At 32.8% G+C, this 15,559-nt stretch overlaps 1 long non-coding RNA gene across 1 annotated transcript in view; it reads left to right on the top strand.

Annotated features, from left to right (window-relative positions):
* The first annotated feature begins 474 nt into the window (after window positions 1-474).
* LOC117099806 overlaps window positions 475-15,559 on the top strand; it is a 26,470-nt gene continuing 11,385 nt past the window's right edge. Inside the window, exons 1-2 of the long non-coding RNA XR_004444073.1 lie at window positions 475-661; window positions 914-972. This is a non-coding gene — a long non-coding RNA (uncharacterized LOC117099806). The remainder of the gene's footprint in view (window positions 662-913; window positions 973-15,559) is intronic.

Genomic DNA, 15,559 nt, shown 5'->3' with positions numbered 1-15,559 from the left:
ATATATAATTTAATTTATTCAATCAAATAATAACAAATCAATTCAATTCAAATTCAATCAAATAAATATATGTATACATATATAATATATAATTTAATTTATTCAATCAAATAATAACAAAACACATTGGACTTTAGTATCAGAATCTTGTATGATCCCCAGTGAGAAGAAAGGACAATTTCTCGATAAAATTTAAAACGGTACAAAGTACATAACAAATACATAATACAATAAAAGGTAAGAAAATTCGATGTAATAGTGGCGGAGCTATTAATGATTAAGATGCTTTTCTTCCAGTCCTAGGCAGTATCCTATGGGTTTCAATCTATTCAACTGAAAATGTTTGTTTAATTTGGAAATAGGCTTACGCAAGAAATTAAACAGTAAGTCGCAATCGAATTTATAAATATAATATATTAATTGTTTTATAGTATAAATTGGGTCTTAAATTATATAGCATTATATCATTGCAAATACATTGTGTAACTGTACTATGTGAACGATTGTACTTTTAGAACACGTGCGCATTTGCATAATGGTACATCAGATGATGGGTTGTAATTAGTCATAAAAACATCTGTCAGATCTGAGAAAAACAACTGATTTCGTTTTATATTATAGGACCAGATTGAATCAGACAAATACTGGTAAAGGTCTTAAGGTCTGTGTGTATTACAAATCATGCAATGTTGCAGCAACTATGCCTATTATAAAATAAAAAAATAAAATAAACAGAGAACATGGCTATTATCAACCCCTTTTAGGCCTAAATCCTAGGCCTAAACGCTGTAGATGCACATGTTCCCTATACCTGTGTCCAATGCTCAATACCTGCTTGCACATCCAATGCTTAAGAGGCCTGAGGATTAGGCAGTAGTGGGCAATCAAATATTTAACAATGTTTGTTTCACAGATTACCGACACTTCTATCGATTGCTGAGAATTGTGTTTGAAGTGCTGAAATAAAGACAGGTAAGTGGAGGTGTAAAGGTGGCTTTTTAAGTATTTTCTGTAGCATTGTGAAAACGTGGGATGTGTTGAAGTCGATAAGCGTAGACCTAACCTTTCTAATATTATTGTTATCATCACCACCACCACCATCATCCACATCGTCATCAGTTTTTAAGCATCAGCATTTTTTAAGCATCATCATTAAAGATAAATAACAATATACTACTATTAATAATAACAATATACTACTATTAATAATACACTGGTTAATATTAATTATATTCTATTAATGGCATGCATATTACATACATTATCAACAACATATATAATTACATATTAGTATGATCATTAATATTAATTACTTTTGATAAAAAAAAATAAGTATTGTAAATCATCAACAATAGTAGTAAGGTGGTAATATTATGTTATATTTGTTATGTTATGATTATATTATTTTGAAATTACGTATGTATTAATATATAATCATATGATGATAATAATTGATATCAATATACTAATTTATAATAATATCGAGTCTAATTTTGGCTTATACGCGAATGTGAGCACACTTGAGTCTTCTATTAACTTTCATAAAATTGTGGGTCTTTGTAAACCTATGTCTACATCGTCAAATTTTCTTTGACAATATTGTATGGCCCAAAAAACTAGTGTATGCCCATATATAGTTACGATGTGCCTATATATGGTCATGATGTGCCTATATATGGTCATGATGTGATGTCACCATGACCATATTCAGGCATGTCACTTCTTTTTTTGTCAAATAAATTTTGATAGTGCTGACGGGGCTTCAAAGTGAGGACAATACTGTAGGGCGGCACGGTGTCAATAAGAATGGAGGTTCTTAGTAACAACCAGTCTTGCTTCAATGGGAGAACACCAACAAAGATAAATAGAACTTGTAATTTCTACAGTTCTTAAAGTTGCTTACGCATTCTAGGCTACCTGTTTAGGCGTCTAGATGTTGAGAGAGCAAGCCCACGATACCGTGGATACAAGCGTTTTTACTTTTAACATAATTCGCTAAACTTGAAACACTTAACATAGGTCATATATAAAACGCTAACCCATATCGCGTTTCGAGCAAGCTGAAATAAAAAACTGCCTCGACTCTATAGCAACGATGGTTATTACTCAAACGGAACATGGAAGGCTAACCGCTGAAAAAAAATATAACTTCCAACGTGTCTACAACTCGATGCTGCTACGTGAGTACAGCGGTAAGTGTAGTCATCTCATCGCCGATAAATAAAATACTGTTAAAATGCAGGGCAGTTATGAGCTCAACTTAGTGTTGCTACTGTATATAGATTTTTTGCAGGAAATATTTATATTTTATTTATTTTAACACAAAATAAAAATAACAGTTATTTTCTTATTATTAAAATAATAGCAATTATTATTAATAATATTATTATTATTTATTAATAAAATTTTAGACTTTTTCTGATGCTTACTTCTGATTAAATTGAGGAGTTACTCAGCATAGCCATGAATGCGAACTGCACAAACGACGTAACGTGTCTTCCGAAGGACGGAGCTCCCAAGGAACCTTGGATTAGAGATTTTGTATTTATTTATTTTGTGGTTGGGATAAATTTTTTACATTACTGTATGTAAAAATTGAACACATGACTCCATGGTATTAGAAGGTTCGCGTCTTCAAACAACAAGCCAAACCCTACTATTGGTTTTTGCAACAAATTGATATAAATTACTAGTAAAAGCACCAGATGTTGAATAATTAGATCAATCATAATTACGTGTTGGTTGTAAACTCACGCCCTATTTACGTAACTTACGACATAACGTAGGCGTGATATGCTATGCATGATCGAACACTTACTAATATATACCCGTGTGAACGTGATGATTACTTTAACTCTTAAAAACATGGGTTGTAATTATGTAACTATGTGATGAGCATTAAAATGAATGTGAAATGGAAAATATTACGAATATATATTTTCAAAATTTATTTCAAAAATTGCATTAGGCCTATATAATGTCATGCAATTTCCCTTGCAGTCTTGTTATTAGCGTATGTTGTGATTAACAAAAATATTTAATTAAGATAAATTCAACCAACCTTATTTTTAACAGACTTGTCTATTATATAAATCAAGGTCTATACTGGGAAAATTATTCTCTGTCATTAAATCCATAAGCTGACAAGCTACAACGCCCACCTTTTCAATGGCGTATCTAGGATTATTGTAATGTGGGGGCTGATGAAGGCGCGAAGGTGAAGTTGGAGGGCTCGATAATTAAGTGAAGGGGAGCTAGCCGACAAAATAAGGTGATAAAAGGTACCGGTAACTGTTTGAGCGTAATTGCTTTGGCTTCGAAAGTTTCCAGTGGAGGAACACTGGGGACGCGAATAGTGACTCTCATCTACAACATGCTGCGTCGAAATACCAGTTGTTATAAAACCACAAAAGTGAGCCCCTTACATCGTCTTCGAATATCCAACGTCCAGTGAAATTAGGGTGTCTCCTAATGTAACTTGCCATTGACTTCCAACGTTTAATTTTCATGCATATGCTTCTCATTTTAAGGCTAATCGAATGTTTGGGATGATTAAACTAATGTCATCTTGCAATCCTCAATCCTGAATAATTTGTCAATTTATTTCGGAACGCTGGCTAAGTAACCATCACATTTTCCAATATAATTGTTTATGTGGTCCCGTGATTTAATTCAAATTATCTTGAATTCAAGTCGTTTAAAGCGTTTGATTTGGTTGTTATGGTTTCCTATCGCCAATCTCATGTTTTGTTCGCTTGCAGTCCTCCTATATAGTGCTCGGTGTTCTGTCATTTATATCTTAATTTTTAAGTATCGAAACACCAGTTTCGACTTGACTGTATGTTTGTTATTATGTTTTTCTATATATATACATATATACACATATAGGCCTATATATATTAATGTATATATATATATATATATTATATATATATATATTAAAATCTATAGTCCACCGTAGACGTCATAAATGCACCATCAAATACATCGTCACAAACATTGCATAGAAAATAAAAACAAGATCATAAAAAAGAAACTAAAAAAAAAATCAGAATGTTTGACATAAAAACAACATAGATCTATAGACAGTAAAATTGTGACGCTAAGTGCACAATAATAGTGGTTGATTGCTAAAATGTTTAAAGTAAATAAATTAGAAAAATAATATTTTTCTAATTTTCTAAGATGGACAATAATTATCTATAAGAATTGATAGTAGAAACTGCCACAATATCATAAAATTAACTGCTAATTCATATGCAATATAAAAGATATCAATCATTCAGTGTAGACAGTTTGTCTACTGTTACCCTCATCATCATTAATTAAGGAAGATCGTTATTATTCTTTAATATGAAAAGTAAACTTTTCAAACCGTTCACTTCGACAAGGGTACTTTGACAAATGGTACTATTTCTAAAGTTTCTTATCTGTTGATTTTACTATCGGATTTTTAAAAAGTATTTCCGTCAGGGCTTCAAAGACATTCCCTCTAAACTTCTGGACAAGATCACATACTTTGTTCGACCCAAACCGTTCTATGGCGCTAGTATAAGAGAATTACTGCCGCCCTAGAATAATATTTATAAAGTTCGCTTCTGAACAAACTCTGGGTTGTAGGTAAGTACCACAAGGGGTAAGCGTAGAGAGCAATATTTTTACTTAAATATGTTTTAATATTTTTCACACAATCGCTTTAAAGAAGTCTCAGTAAATGTAACCTCCATCTAGAAAGCGATAAGGTTCCAGTAATGTGACTCCACTGTAAAATACTCACTGATGATAATAATGTTGGTGGGGATGATGATGATGATAATGACCGACAATGATGATGATGATGCAGATGATGCTGTTTCAGTTAATGCTGATGCTGTTAATGCCCCTGCTAAAACGCCAATAAGGCCTGGTGATGCTGATGATGATGATGATGCTGCTGATGTTGATGCTCTTTCTGAAGATGATTCTGCTGATAATATCGACAATACTGATGACGACGACGTAGATAATGCGTTAATTTCCTAAGTAAACTTGTTAATATAAGCAGACATAACATCAATTTAGTATAAATAAATTCATGTTTCAGGCCTACTTAATTTTTGAATGTAATCTGTGCTATCGTAATTGTATTAGAAGGTCGTCACACTCCTGCGATATCATTGCGTGATGATTGTACAAGTACATTGATTATTCGTGTGTGTTTCAAACTCCCTCGGGCGTTTACTTTTATACAATTTCTTAATATGTTGTTTAAATGTAGGCCTACGTCATCTTATTGTGATTGGTTGTGTTCTGTTTTTCGATATGTAAATCACTATCGGGACGTTTTAAAATGTTCGCATGATAAACATTATTAAAAAAAATACTTTTTAAAATAATTATTTAGTTTACAATACAGCAGCATCCTCCTTATAACACCTATTATTCTTTTTTCAATTCTATTTTCTCGTGTTTTATAGCCTTAAAGATGTATTGTTATCCTGTTGTATCTTGTAACTGCGTTCCATTTCTTTACAAGCTTTGCTTTTTAATTGACATGCCACTTGTACTGTTTGTAGTTTTAGTTAAGTCAAGTGAAAATATATTGAAATAATTTGAAATATTGTCCCATTAAAAATTCCAAGAAATATTTAAAAGGAATCATTTTTAAAATTGACTTCCTCATTTTGAAGTAACATAAACATTATCAACTTAAACATAAAAATTTAATAAATGTTTATTTATAATCTTACAGCGAAAAGTGACAGAAACACTTCCAGTCACTGAAAATGTTTTTATTATTTTTGTATCATTATCCAGTATAAAAATCAGGGTATACCATACATTTTTTAAAATTAAATAATGTCTATGCTCAATTTAATCATTTGTATTTTACTGCAAAATTAGCAAGTTAATTTCAAAAATTATATATGATTTTTTTTTTTTTGGGGAGGGGGGAGGGGGATACTACAACTTTAAGTACAGTAAAGCACATCGATAGGCATATGTTTGTATAATGAGCTATTGTGTAAGTTAGTATCATCGTCATATTACATCATTATCAATTATATTTCTGAACATTAGTCCTCATTTGGATTATCTTGTCTACGTCATGGAGGAATATACTTTTATTTATTTTCCTTCACATCCATCATCCAACGCCACTTACGGGCTGGATGATGCTTCATAAACTAAGTCTCTTTTTGAGGCTTAGGTAGTGGAGTGTGGTCGTGAGAAAAGTACTGCATTGTGACAGGAATTGAACCCGGGACTCTGGGATTATATAAGAAGCATCTTGACCATTATTCAACTCAACTGTTACTTGTTTGACCACAGCCAAGCCCTAGCATGGATCCTCTATTCATTACGGTTCTTTGATCGAGTTGCTGGCTCATCCGTCTCCTTCAGCCCAGAGTCATTTTCAGTACATTTTATGTAGGTTAATGTTTGTCTGCCTCTGCTCTTTCTAACATTTGTAGTTACGTAATTCTTATCAGATTTTGCATTTCTATACAACTCTCATAGTGTAAAGTGATGGTTAAATTGAATTTATTTTCTGACATTAAAGTTATCGAAGTATTGCGAAACTTGTCGTATATCATGTATATTAAATATAAACTATTATCTGAAAACTAGGTATTGGTTGAACTTTATAAACTACGATATTTGAGATACAGACATGTTAAAATCATGCTTTTCTTCGGCAATAATCATATTTTTTTCCCAAAAAACCATTTAAATGGACTAGTCAGAAATGACTTAGAGGTACAAGGCCTGAAAGTGTACCACGTGACCCCGTTAATGAGGCGACATACGCCATTAAGAATACACTTCAAGTAAACATATACCTTACTGATTGAATGTATACGTATGCAATGAAGTCTTGGACTCGTCACTAATGCAGGCTTAAATATCTCGAGATACAGGCAATAGTGTCATTCGATATGGCGAATGAAGTCGAATACATCGTACTCGGCTAGATCGCTCGCTTGCGTACGCTTCGCAAGAAAATGTCAAAAATCACTCAGTGTATGTATGAAACAATTACGTCTCTCTATATCATATAAAGTATTTTTCCAATTCATTATGTACTCGATCGCTCACAAATGAAATTTCACACCAAGTTTTATACAGATCACTGTATACAATCATAACTATGTTCCAAATAGGTAATTCCATTGATAGTTTTCAGTTTGGTAATCAATATTAGGTAGGCTTATGACCCTGATTTCCGATACTTTTAAAGTTGAAATCAGTTAGCAAGATCATAGAGGAATAATTTTAGACTTATTCCTTCGTGGCAAGATCAAGATGTAGAGACCTATACAGTAATACAGAGATTAACTACAACTCTGGCATATTCCTGTTTACATAATGTATAATCTATAATCATATATAATTATGCGCTATTTCCAATGGATTTATATCTCCGAGTGTCAAATTCAATGTAAAAACCTTAAAAGTGTCGGATTGGATCCCGTTCTGATTTATGCAGTTAAAAGAATTTAAATCCAAAAAAAAAGACTAAAACTAAATATATTCCTTAAACTAAGGAGCTCATACGCCCTTTGTTCAGTACAGTATGTGATCCTCTGAGCGTGATGCCAGTAGATAAAATAAATATTTCCTGGAATCAAAAATATTGCAGTTTGTCCTACCTCCTTGCTAAAAAAGGGAACTTATCAAAGAAGGCGTTGTGCAAAATACACCAAAATTACGTAATTGGTTTATTCTTTTCTTCCGTTATCAGGGAAGCAAACATAATAATATTATTAACTTATTCGATCCGACGCAGACATTACGAGGGGGCTAAGGCGGTAGGGGGTGCGTAAGAGTCCACACTACCGACCTCAGGCCCAGCATGGTTGGAGTTGGGGTGAGACAATTTTGAGAAATGGAAATTGCACTCTCATACCTTGAAAATCTTACCGGTAATTCATATCAGCAATACAATACAACAATTTTTCATTTTGGGTTGCAAAGTGATTCGCGTTGGCATGTATGGCAATGGAATCGATTTAATAATTTCATTATTGGTGATGTATTTAATCGTTCTGTGCGATCTGTTAGCATCTGTTTCGTCCACTGCCTTGGTGTTATCTTACTTATGGCTTTAACTAAGACTTCTCTCCCTTTGTTTCTCTTTCGGTCAGCTTTCCTTAAGTACCACATAAATAATCAATAAAATTATAACAAAAATATTAGTAGGTTTATGGTGATATTTTAAGCCACATGTATTCAAAATAAACTTATCGAAAGTGATTTCTTATGAGATTTTCCCAGATGCTGTTTTTTGTCTGGCCCTGGCTGTAACCAGGGTAACACGACAGTCCTTTATGATCTTCTAAACAATCGATTTGCTAAGAAAGGACTATATATTTAATACAATGTTAAGAACAAACCTAACCTAAATATGATAATAGTAAGGACAATATATATCCCGTGTAATGATGGTCACTGTAAGGTCAGTAGCTTACAAATTACAAGACACTGCAGGCAAACAAACGCGCATCTTTTAAACTACTAGTATCATGCGTTGACGTCATCATTAATTTTGAGCCCAAAATTCCTTCCACTACCTCTAATTAATTGTATTCTTTCACACGTTAAAACAGTGACCTCAGAAAGCGCTTCACCACCTGCATTTCAATACACTAAATACAGACCCAAATTTTATTTGTACATCTACATCTCCTCGTAAACTTGAAAGTATGGAACAAGTACCGGTAGCGTATCTAGGAGTCTTGAAATGTGAGAGTGTGGGGGAGGGGGAGGAAGGGTTGATGGGGAGGATGAAGATGAAGTGGGGGTATCGATGATTATATCAGCGGGTGCTAGTTCGCAAAATAAGGTAATATGAGGTGACTTTTATTTGCTTGAGCGTCATTTTTTTTTACTTTGAACATTTTTAATGGGGGACTCTAGGGGGGCATGAGTTTTTTTATTTTGAGTGGGGGTGTTCCCCTTCCGCACCCCTTAAATAAGCCACTGTACATATTCAGCCAGACGTAATAGATCGAATTGGCATTGACAGTAAATTCATTCATGATTAGTATCGGGTGTTCTGTATTGAGTATCAGTGTAAGTGATTATCTCATAAAAAGTGAAGGTAATAAAAAAAATATATTAATTAATTTACTGATTGGAAATGCGGACGCTTATACTGTAGTAAAATTAGTTAAGTGAATATTATTTCCATTTCTTACAAAACAACGTATATATTAACTGACATAGCATATACTACATAAATACTTTTTTTTTGTTTTATTTAGGACTATGATATTGTGTTAGTCAATTTTACAATTGCTAGTTTTCTTATGGGTCCATCCTTTTTTGTTTATATAGGCCTACATATTTTTCACTTTTAAAAACATTAATGATCAACACTCGCCAATTACTTGAAACAGGCAGACACATGTTTTAAAGTATAAACTAATTATCATTATGGCGAGACATGGGGGGGGGGTGTGGAGATATTAATTAAAATTTTTGGTTTTTAAAAATCCGTTCCGAGATTAATAAATAATCACTATTCGAGAACAGCTTAGCTCAGTCGGCTAAACTGTTGGCAGCCACTATGTGCGCTGAACGTGGAGATCTCTAGGTTCCCGGTTCAATTCCCATCGCTGCTCACCTGGTGTTCAGCTGGAGGGCTGAAATACAAATTACGATAGCGCACCGTCTTTCGGATGAAACGTTTAAGTCGTTGGTCTCGTGTGCAATATGGCAGTTGTGCAAGTTAAAAAAAAACACAATACATTATAAGGAAAGAGTTTGGATTGCCTCCCGGTGCACTGCCCAATTCTCCACCAGAAGGACCCCACTGGAGACAAGTCTTCGGACTTAGTGGGTCATACTTGGTGTGATTCACACCAAAAATACTCCTATCATATCCTATATCCGCTGACTGTTAAGTTCTTTTGTCTTTACCGTACTTTATATAGCTATGACCTGCTTATCAATTTCAATATCATTGCCACCTTTACTTTATAAATAAAGTGAATGTTATTTCTAAAGAGTGGTACCTAGATTCACGCTAAATTCGCCAATTACTAAGTGAAAGTCATTGTTGATGATTTTTTTGTTATTTTAAATAGTACAAATCACTCTGAATAGAGTAAAATTTCAATCTCTCTTAACACTTTATATTTCACTCTATTACAGGCAGCCCTGTGGGCAATGTCTCGCTTTTTTACACTGTTTTACATTTAGCGATATATCGTTTTACTATGTGGACGAAAGGGAAAAGACAATGAGCTTTCCCGCTACCCATCTTGAATTTTGATTAAATGCTGTTGAATAAATGGGAATTGAGAAAATCGAACTGTTTTCAATAAAAAAAAAAATTTTATTTTTGTGTTTTGTGTGGTCAGTAACAAATAAATGTAAAGTGTATTAGTATCAGAAATGGCACCGTATAGCGTGATTAACATGCTTGCCTTCCAAATCGAGGTTCAAATCTCGAGGAAAACAATCATTTGTTCACACTCCTAAGCTTCAAAATGAATATATAAAGAATCGAAAAGATCCATCCTCTAAAATGCGTGTCTGATGTTGGCCTATGTGAAACAAATTTATACATAAAAAAAAAACCACTGGATTTAGGACTATTATTGTTATTATTATTTATTTATTATTGTCATCATCATCATTAACATTATCAAAGTCATTATTACCATCATCATCGTCCCCCTCATCGTCACTATAATCATATTAATCAGCATCATCATCACTTCAACATTAAGTCATCATAATCATCATCATTCTAAGCATTATCATTACCATCATCGTCGTCCTCCTCATCGTCACCATAATCATATTAATCATCATCCTCATTTTCATCATCTTCATTATCATCATTCTAAGCATTGTCATTATTATTAACATCGTCACCATAATTATATAATATATTCGCGATTATCGTTATCGTTATCATAATCATTATAATCATCATAATTATCCTCATCATAATCATCAACATCATCTTCATCTTCATCATTATCGCCATTGCCACCTAAAGTATATATATATATATATATATATATATATATATATATATCATAAGCATCATAATTATTATCATCATTATCACTATAATCATCATCTTTATCATCCTTATCATTATTATCACCATTTTCATTATAATAATAATAATTATTATTATTGTTGTTGCATATAATTTCTTTTAATTTGTTAATTATTTCTAGTATAAATCATTATTATTACTGTTATAATGATTTTTGTCATCATTATTAGTGTCATATTTTCCTTACGTAGTATAGTATACATGTATTGCATCATCGTTCACATTCTATGGCAAAATGTATAAATAACATGCGAATTCGTATGTGCCTACATATACTGTATTGTATTGTATTCTTTTATGTTCATAAACATTGATCAAAAGCCGCCCAGCTTTGAAGTGTTCACAGGTTTGATATACGGTATTTGGAAATGGTGATTATTTAATGCATCCCATAATTGTGTCGGTGTTGGCTGGTAATAAATCAAATGAAATTCATAAATGAATGATGCTACGTTTATTGACAATGATGACGTTACCCAAGAATTTTGATAAAAGGTAATATTTAAGCCTAAACATAAAAAAATAAGCCAGAACTGAAGCTATTTATCATTTAAGTCTATATACACACACATACACACATAGGGCTTATATATACATATATATATATACATATATAATATATATATATATATATAGGTCTATATTAAAACAAGCTAAATGTCATGGAAACTGTAAAAGGTCAGTCGTTCACCTGAAAAACATCTCTCTTTGTTTTCCAGTGGCATCATTTTCTATAGTCATTTAATTACAATTGGTCTTCGTTCGTTCTATTTTATTTAATATATTACATATATTGGAGAGCGCGTTAGCAAGTAAGAACGTTTTGCTGGCGATGTTTGTCTGTAACGCCTTGGCTCAGCTCACTTCGATAATTGACAATGAAAAATTAATTATCCTTCCGTGTGAAATTATATTATTGCCTAGGACGGGTAAGTGTTAGTTTTAACGGCATAGGAAGGCTATTCGTTCTGCTTCTACCAAGAATGGTTGTGCGTGTCTGGGTCACGTGTTATTTTCACGTGCACATGTAATAAACTTCATCAAAACACAAATGGTGTTTAAAATCGTATTCATCTCAATTCAAAGTTATTATTGAAAGACGACGAATTATTTTTCCTTTTAAATTTCATAAAGAAGATTTATTAGACACCATGTGATAAAATATCTTCGGAGAGTCTTATAACGATTGTGATAACGTTTAAATCGATTAATAATGAGCATTACTTTTTTTTCCTAAAACACGTAACTTTAAAGACTTGTCTTTTTAGTGTACATTATGAAAGCGTCTTTGCAAAAACTAATGACTTCAAGCCTAATAAATAGCGATTAATATAGAACCCATATTGTCAACGACAATGATAATAATTCTTTTGAATTATTTTATATTGCAGGTGTATATATTGTGAATACCTCTTTAAACGAGTAAGGGCGAGCATTTAAATAGAAATGGATTTTTTTAGAATTGTATAAATAATTATATTAAAACATGGTATCATTTATGACTTTTCTAACTTATTTATATTGGTTTATTAAATCGTAACCAGTGTCTGAACTTCGTGTAATTGAAAATTTGATTAAGTAATGTTAATTCTATCATACTGATGTGAAAAGTTGCCTTTAAATATTGAGTAATTAAATCTTCTAGCTACGAATCGATATACAGTATATTTATTAAAAGAAATGCAGAAATTTTAATTATTTAAGTGAACTAACACATCCTTTAACATAGACAGGCGCTGAAGAAAGTACATGCTCAAAACCACGCCTTGAAACACGTGAATACAACCCGTATTGGTCACCGGTTTTTGGTGGACGATGATGTCATCGAAATCTAAAAAATATCAAAGATTAAGTTTGATTAGCAATATGATTAATACCAGAAAACGTAACACTCAAATTTAATTTGTTTACAACAGTAATTTTTTAATTGTATCAAATTTGTACACATAACTGCTGTTACAAAATTTTATTATTTATTAAGATATATTTACAGTATAACTTCTAATCTTAACTTAACGTACTTTTCATAATAAATATATCAGTAGGCCTACTCCTTAACCTTCTCATAATAAATTAGCATGTACTCCTTAAGCATATCATAATAAACTATACATACAGAGTGTGCTTTGTCTTAGCCTCTCATTCATGATAACTTTAAACGTGCACGAATTAATACCAACTGTAACCATGGACCTATTAATAGGTCCATGGCTTAACATTCATTAAATAGTTAAGTTTGTCAATAGGTCCATGGTTTATCTATGCTTCCTAGCTGAGTATATAACCTCTTATACGTTCTCATAATGATATCGCGTAACCATGCGATTATTACAGGCTAATCTAACTGCTCATGATAACTTAACTTGTACTCAGTCGGCTAAACTAGTGGTAGCCACTGTGTGTGCGCCGAGATCCTTTGGTCTTCGGTTCAATTCCATCGGCTGCTCACATTGTGTTGTAGATTGAGGGGTGAAATAATAGTTACGATATGACGTTAAGCCGTTTGTCCCGTGTACAATATGGCCCATGTCTACGTAAAAGAATGCTGTACACTCTTAGGAAAGAGTAGGGGATTGTCTCCCGGTGAACTGCCCAATTCACTACCTGAATAAGGACCCCACTTAAAATGAAGTCTTCAGACTTAGTTGGTTATCCTTGGTGTGATAGACAACAACAATACTCTTCCCCTTAAGCTTCTCATAATAATTTCACTGACTCGTCTGTACCGAATACACATTTTTGTTTTAAAAAACCGAGGCGCCAAGCACTTCCATCTTGGTATTGGTGAGTTATCTATTGAATGAGGAGAAGATAAAATATATTTAAAGTGACGTCCACTAAATCAATAAAAAAATGTCATTTTAAAAAATTCAGACGTTAATCATAATTCACATGAATTGTTAACTTATTAAATCAATCACACAACCTGTGTTTATAGTTCGCAGTAAATTTTTGATATGTTTTTGAACTCTGGCCGTAAGGCCGTCGGTAGCTGTTATATATTTTAATGGCATCTCTGTCGAAATAGCTCGCTTTACAATACGCTGAATCGGTTCGCGTTATATCCATAATGTGCTGTCTATAAACTCAATACTGCTAATAAATGGCTGTCGTGTATCTTTAATTCGAGTTGAACGATTCGTCATTCATTCCAGTCATCGTGTTATAGGCTACTTAATATAATAAAATATAATAATTATTTATATAGCCTATATCATATAACTAACTTGGATGAACATATACCGGTAAATAATACAATAGAATGTTATACAGTATAATAAAAAGAAACAATGGAACATTTTAATTCAAAAAATAATTAATTAATGAGATAAAATAATACAATGAAATGACGACCAAACTCAACATATTTATACTAGAAATATTTACAGTAAGAAAACGAGGTAGAAATTGTCACCCATTTTGTCATGGTCAGCGTTAAATTGTTACCAAGGGAACTGCATTGATTTGCATGCTAAACGGCACGCTTTCACGGAGGACTTAACTGCCACATTTGCCGAGTGTGCCTATCGATGTTTACTCCTTTAATATCAGATTAATCACACATCATTTAATAGCAACCCACCGATAAGCTAAAATACACAGACATATGTGTCTGTGCTGTGCGTGCAACTATCTGCGATCTTAAACGTGCTTCACGTACTAGTCACGTAGATTCGACGTGCGTTCTAAATTCACGCTGCAGCATGGGTGGCGGTGGCACCACGGGCTAGAATTCATAAATTGAGTTATTTTTTTTTCCAGTAGTTCTTTTCAAACGACTTATTAGTCGCCTGTATAGTAGTACTTCAAAGCCATGGGCGTGCGCGTTTAGATGTAAATATGACTACGCACTGCCTACAACCAATCACATGGTGGATAACTCTGGGTGTTTCATTTTTTAAAGGAATTAATGCGGGCCCGAAATTTTAGTACGACACCAGTTGGTGAGAGAACCACTTTAATGTTTCCACGTCTCGTTGCATGCACTTGCCTAGATGTTTCCTTTTATAAGAAAGGAATTAATGCGGGCCTAAATTTTTAGTATGACGCCAGTTGGTGAGAGAAGAACCACTTCAAGATTCCCACGTCTTGCTGCGTGTGTTTGAGCTTGATGCAATGCTATGGATATTTGAACAAATCTGATCGATCTTGATGGTATAATGTGAGCAAATAGGTGTTAGGTTGGAATCCATATGGTGTTCCTGCTAACGATATGTTCTGACCAGCGTTAACCACGTCCAAGATACTCTCTTTTTGATATGTGCCCTACATTATAATTATATATTATCTAAGAGCAAGTGAATTTTGATAATGAAACTATAATAGAATAAAAATTATACATAATTACTATAGATGATCATATACTATATATATATATAGTATATATTTATAGGCCTATATATAACATCTGTTTGATACGATTATACCATTACATGTTCTAATACTTGAACAATGTCATATATATAAGCTATATATATATAGGCCTATATATATATA

Source organism: Anneissia japonica, unplaced genomic scaffold, assembly GCF_011630105.1.
Source record: "Anneissia japonica isolate Jap-2015-1 unplaced genomic scaffold, ASM1163010v1 scaffold483_len1788099_cov177, whole genome shotgun sequence".
NCBI lineage: Eukaryota > Metazoa > Echinodermata > Crinoidea > Comatulida > Comatulidae > Anneissia > Anneissia japonica.
The sequence above is the reverse complement of the archived record's forward strand: the minus strand, read 5'-3'. Positions and strand labels throughout refer to the sequence as shown.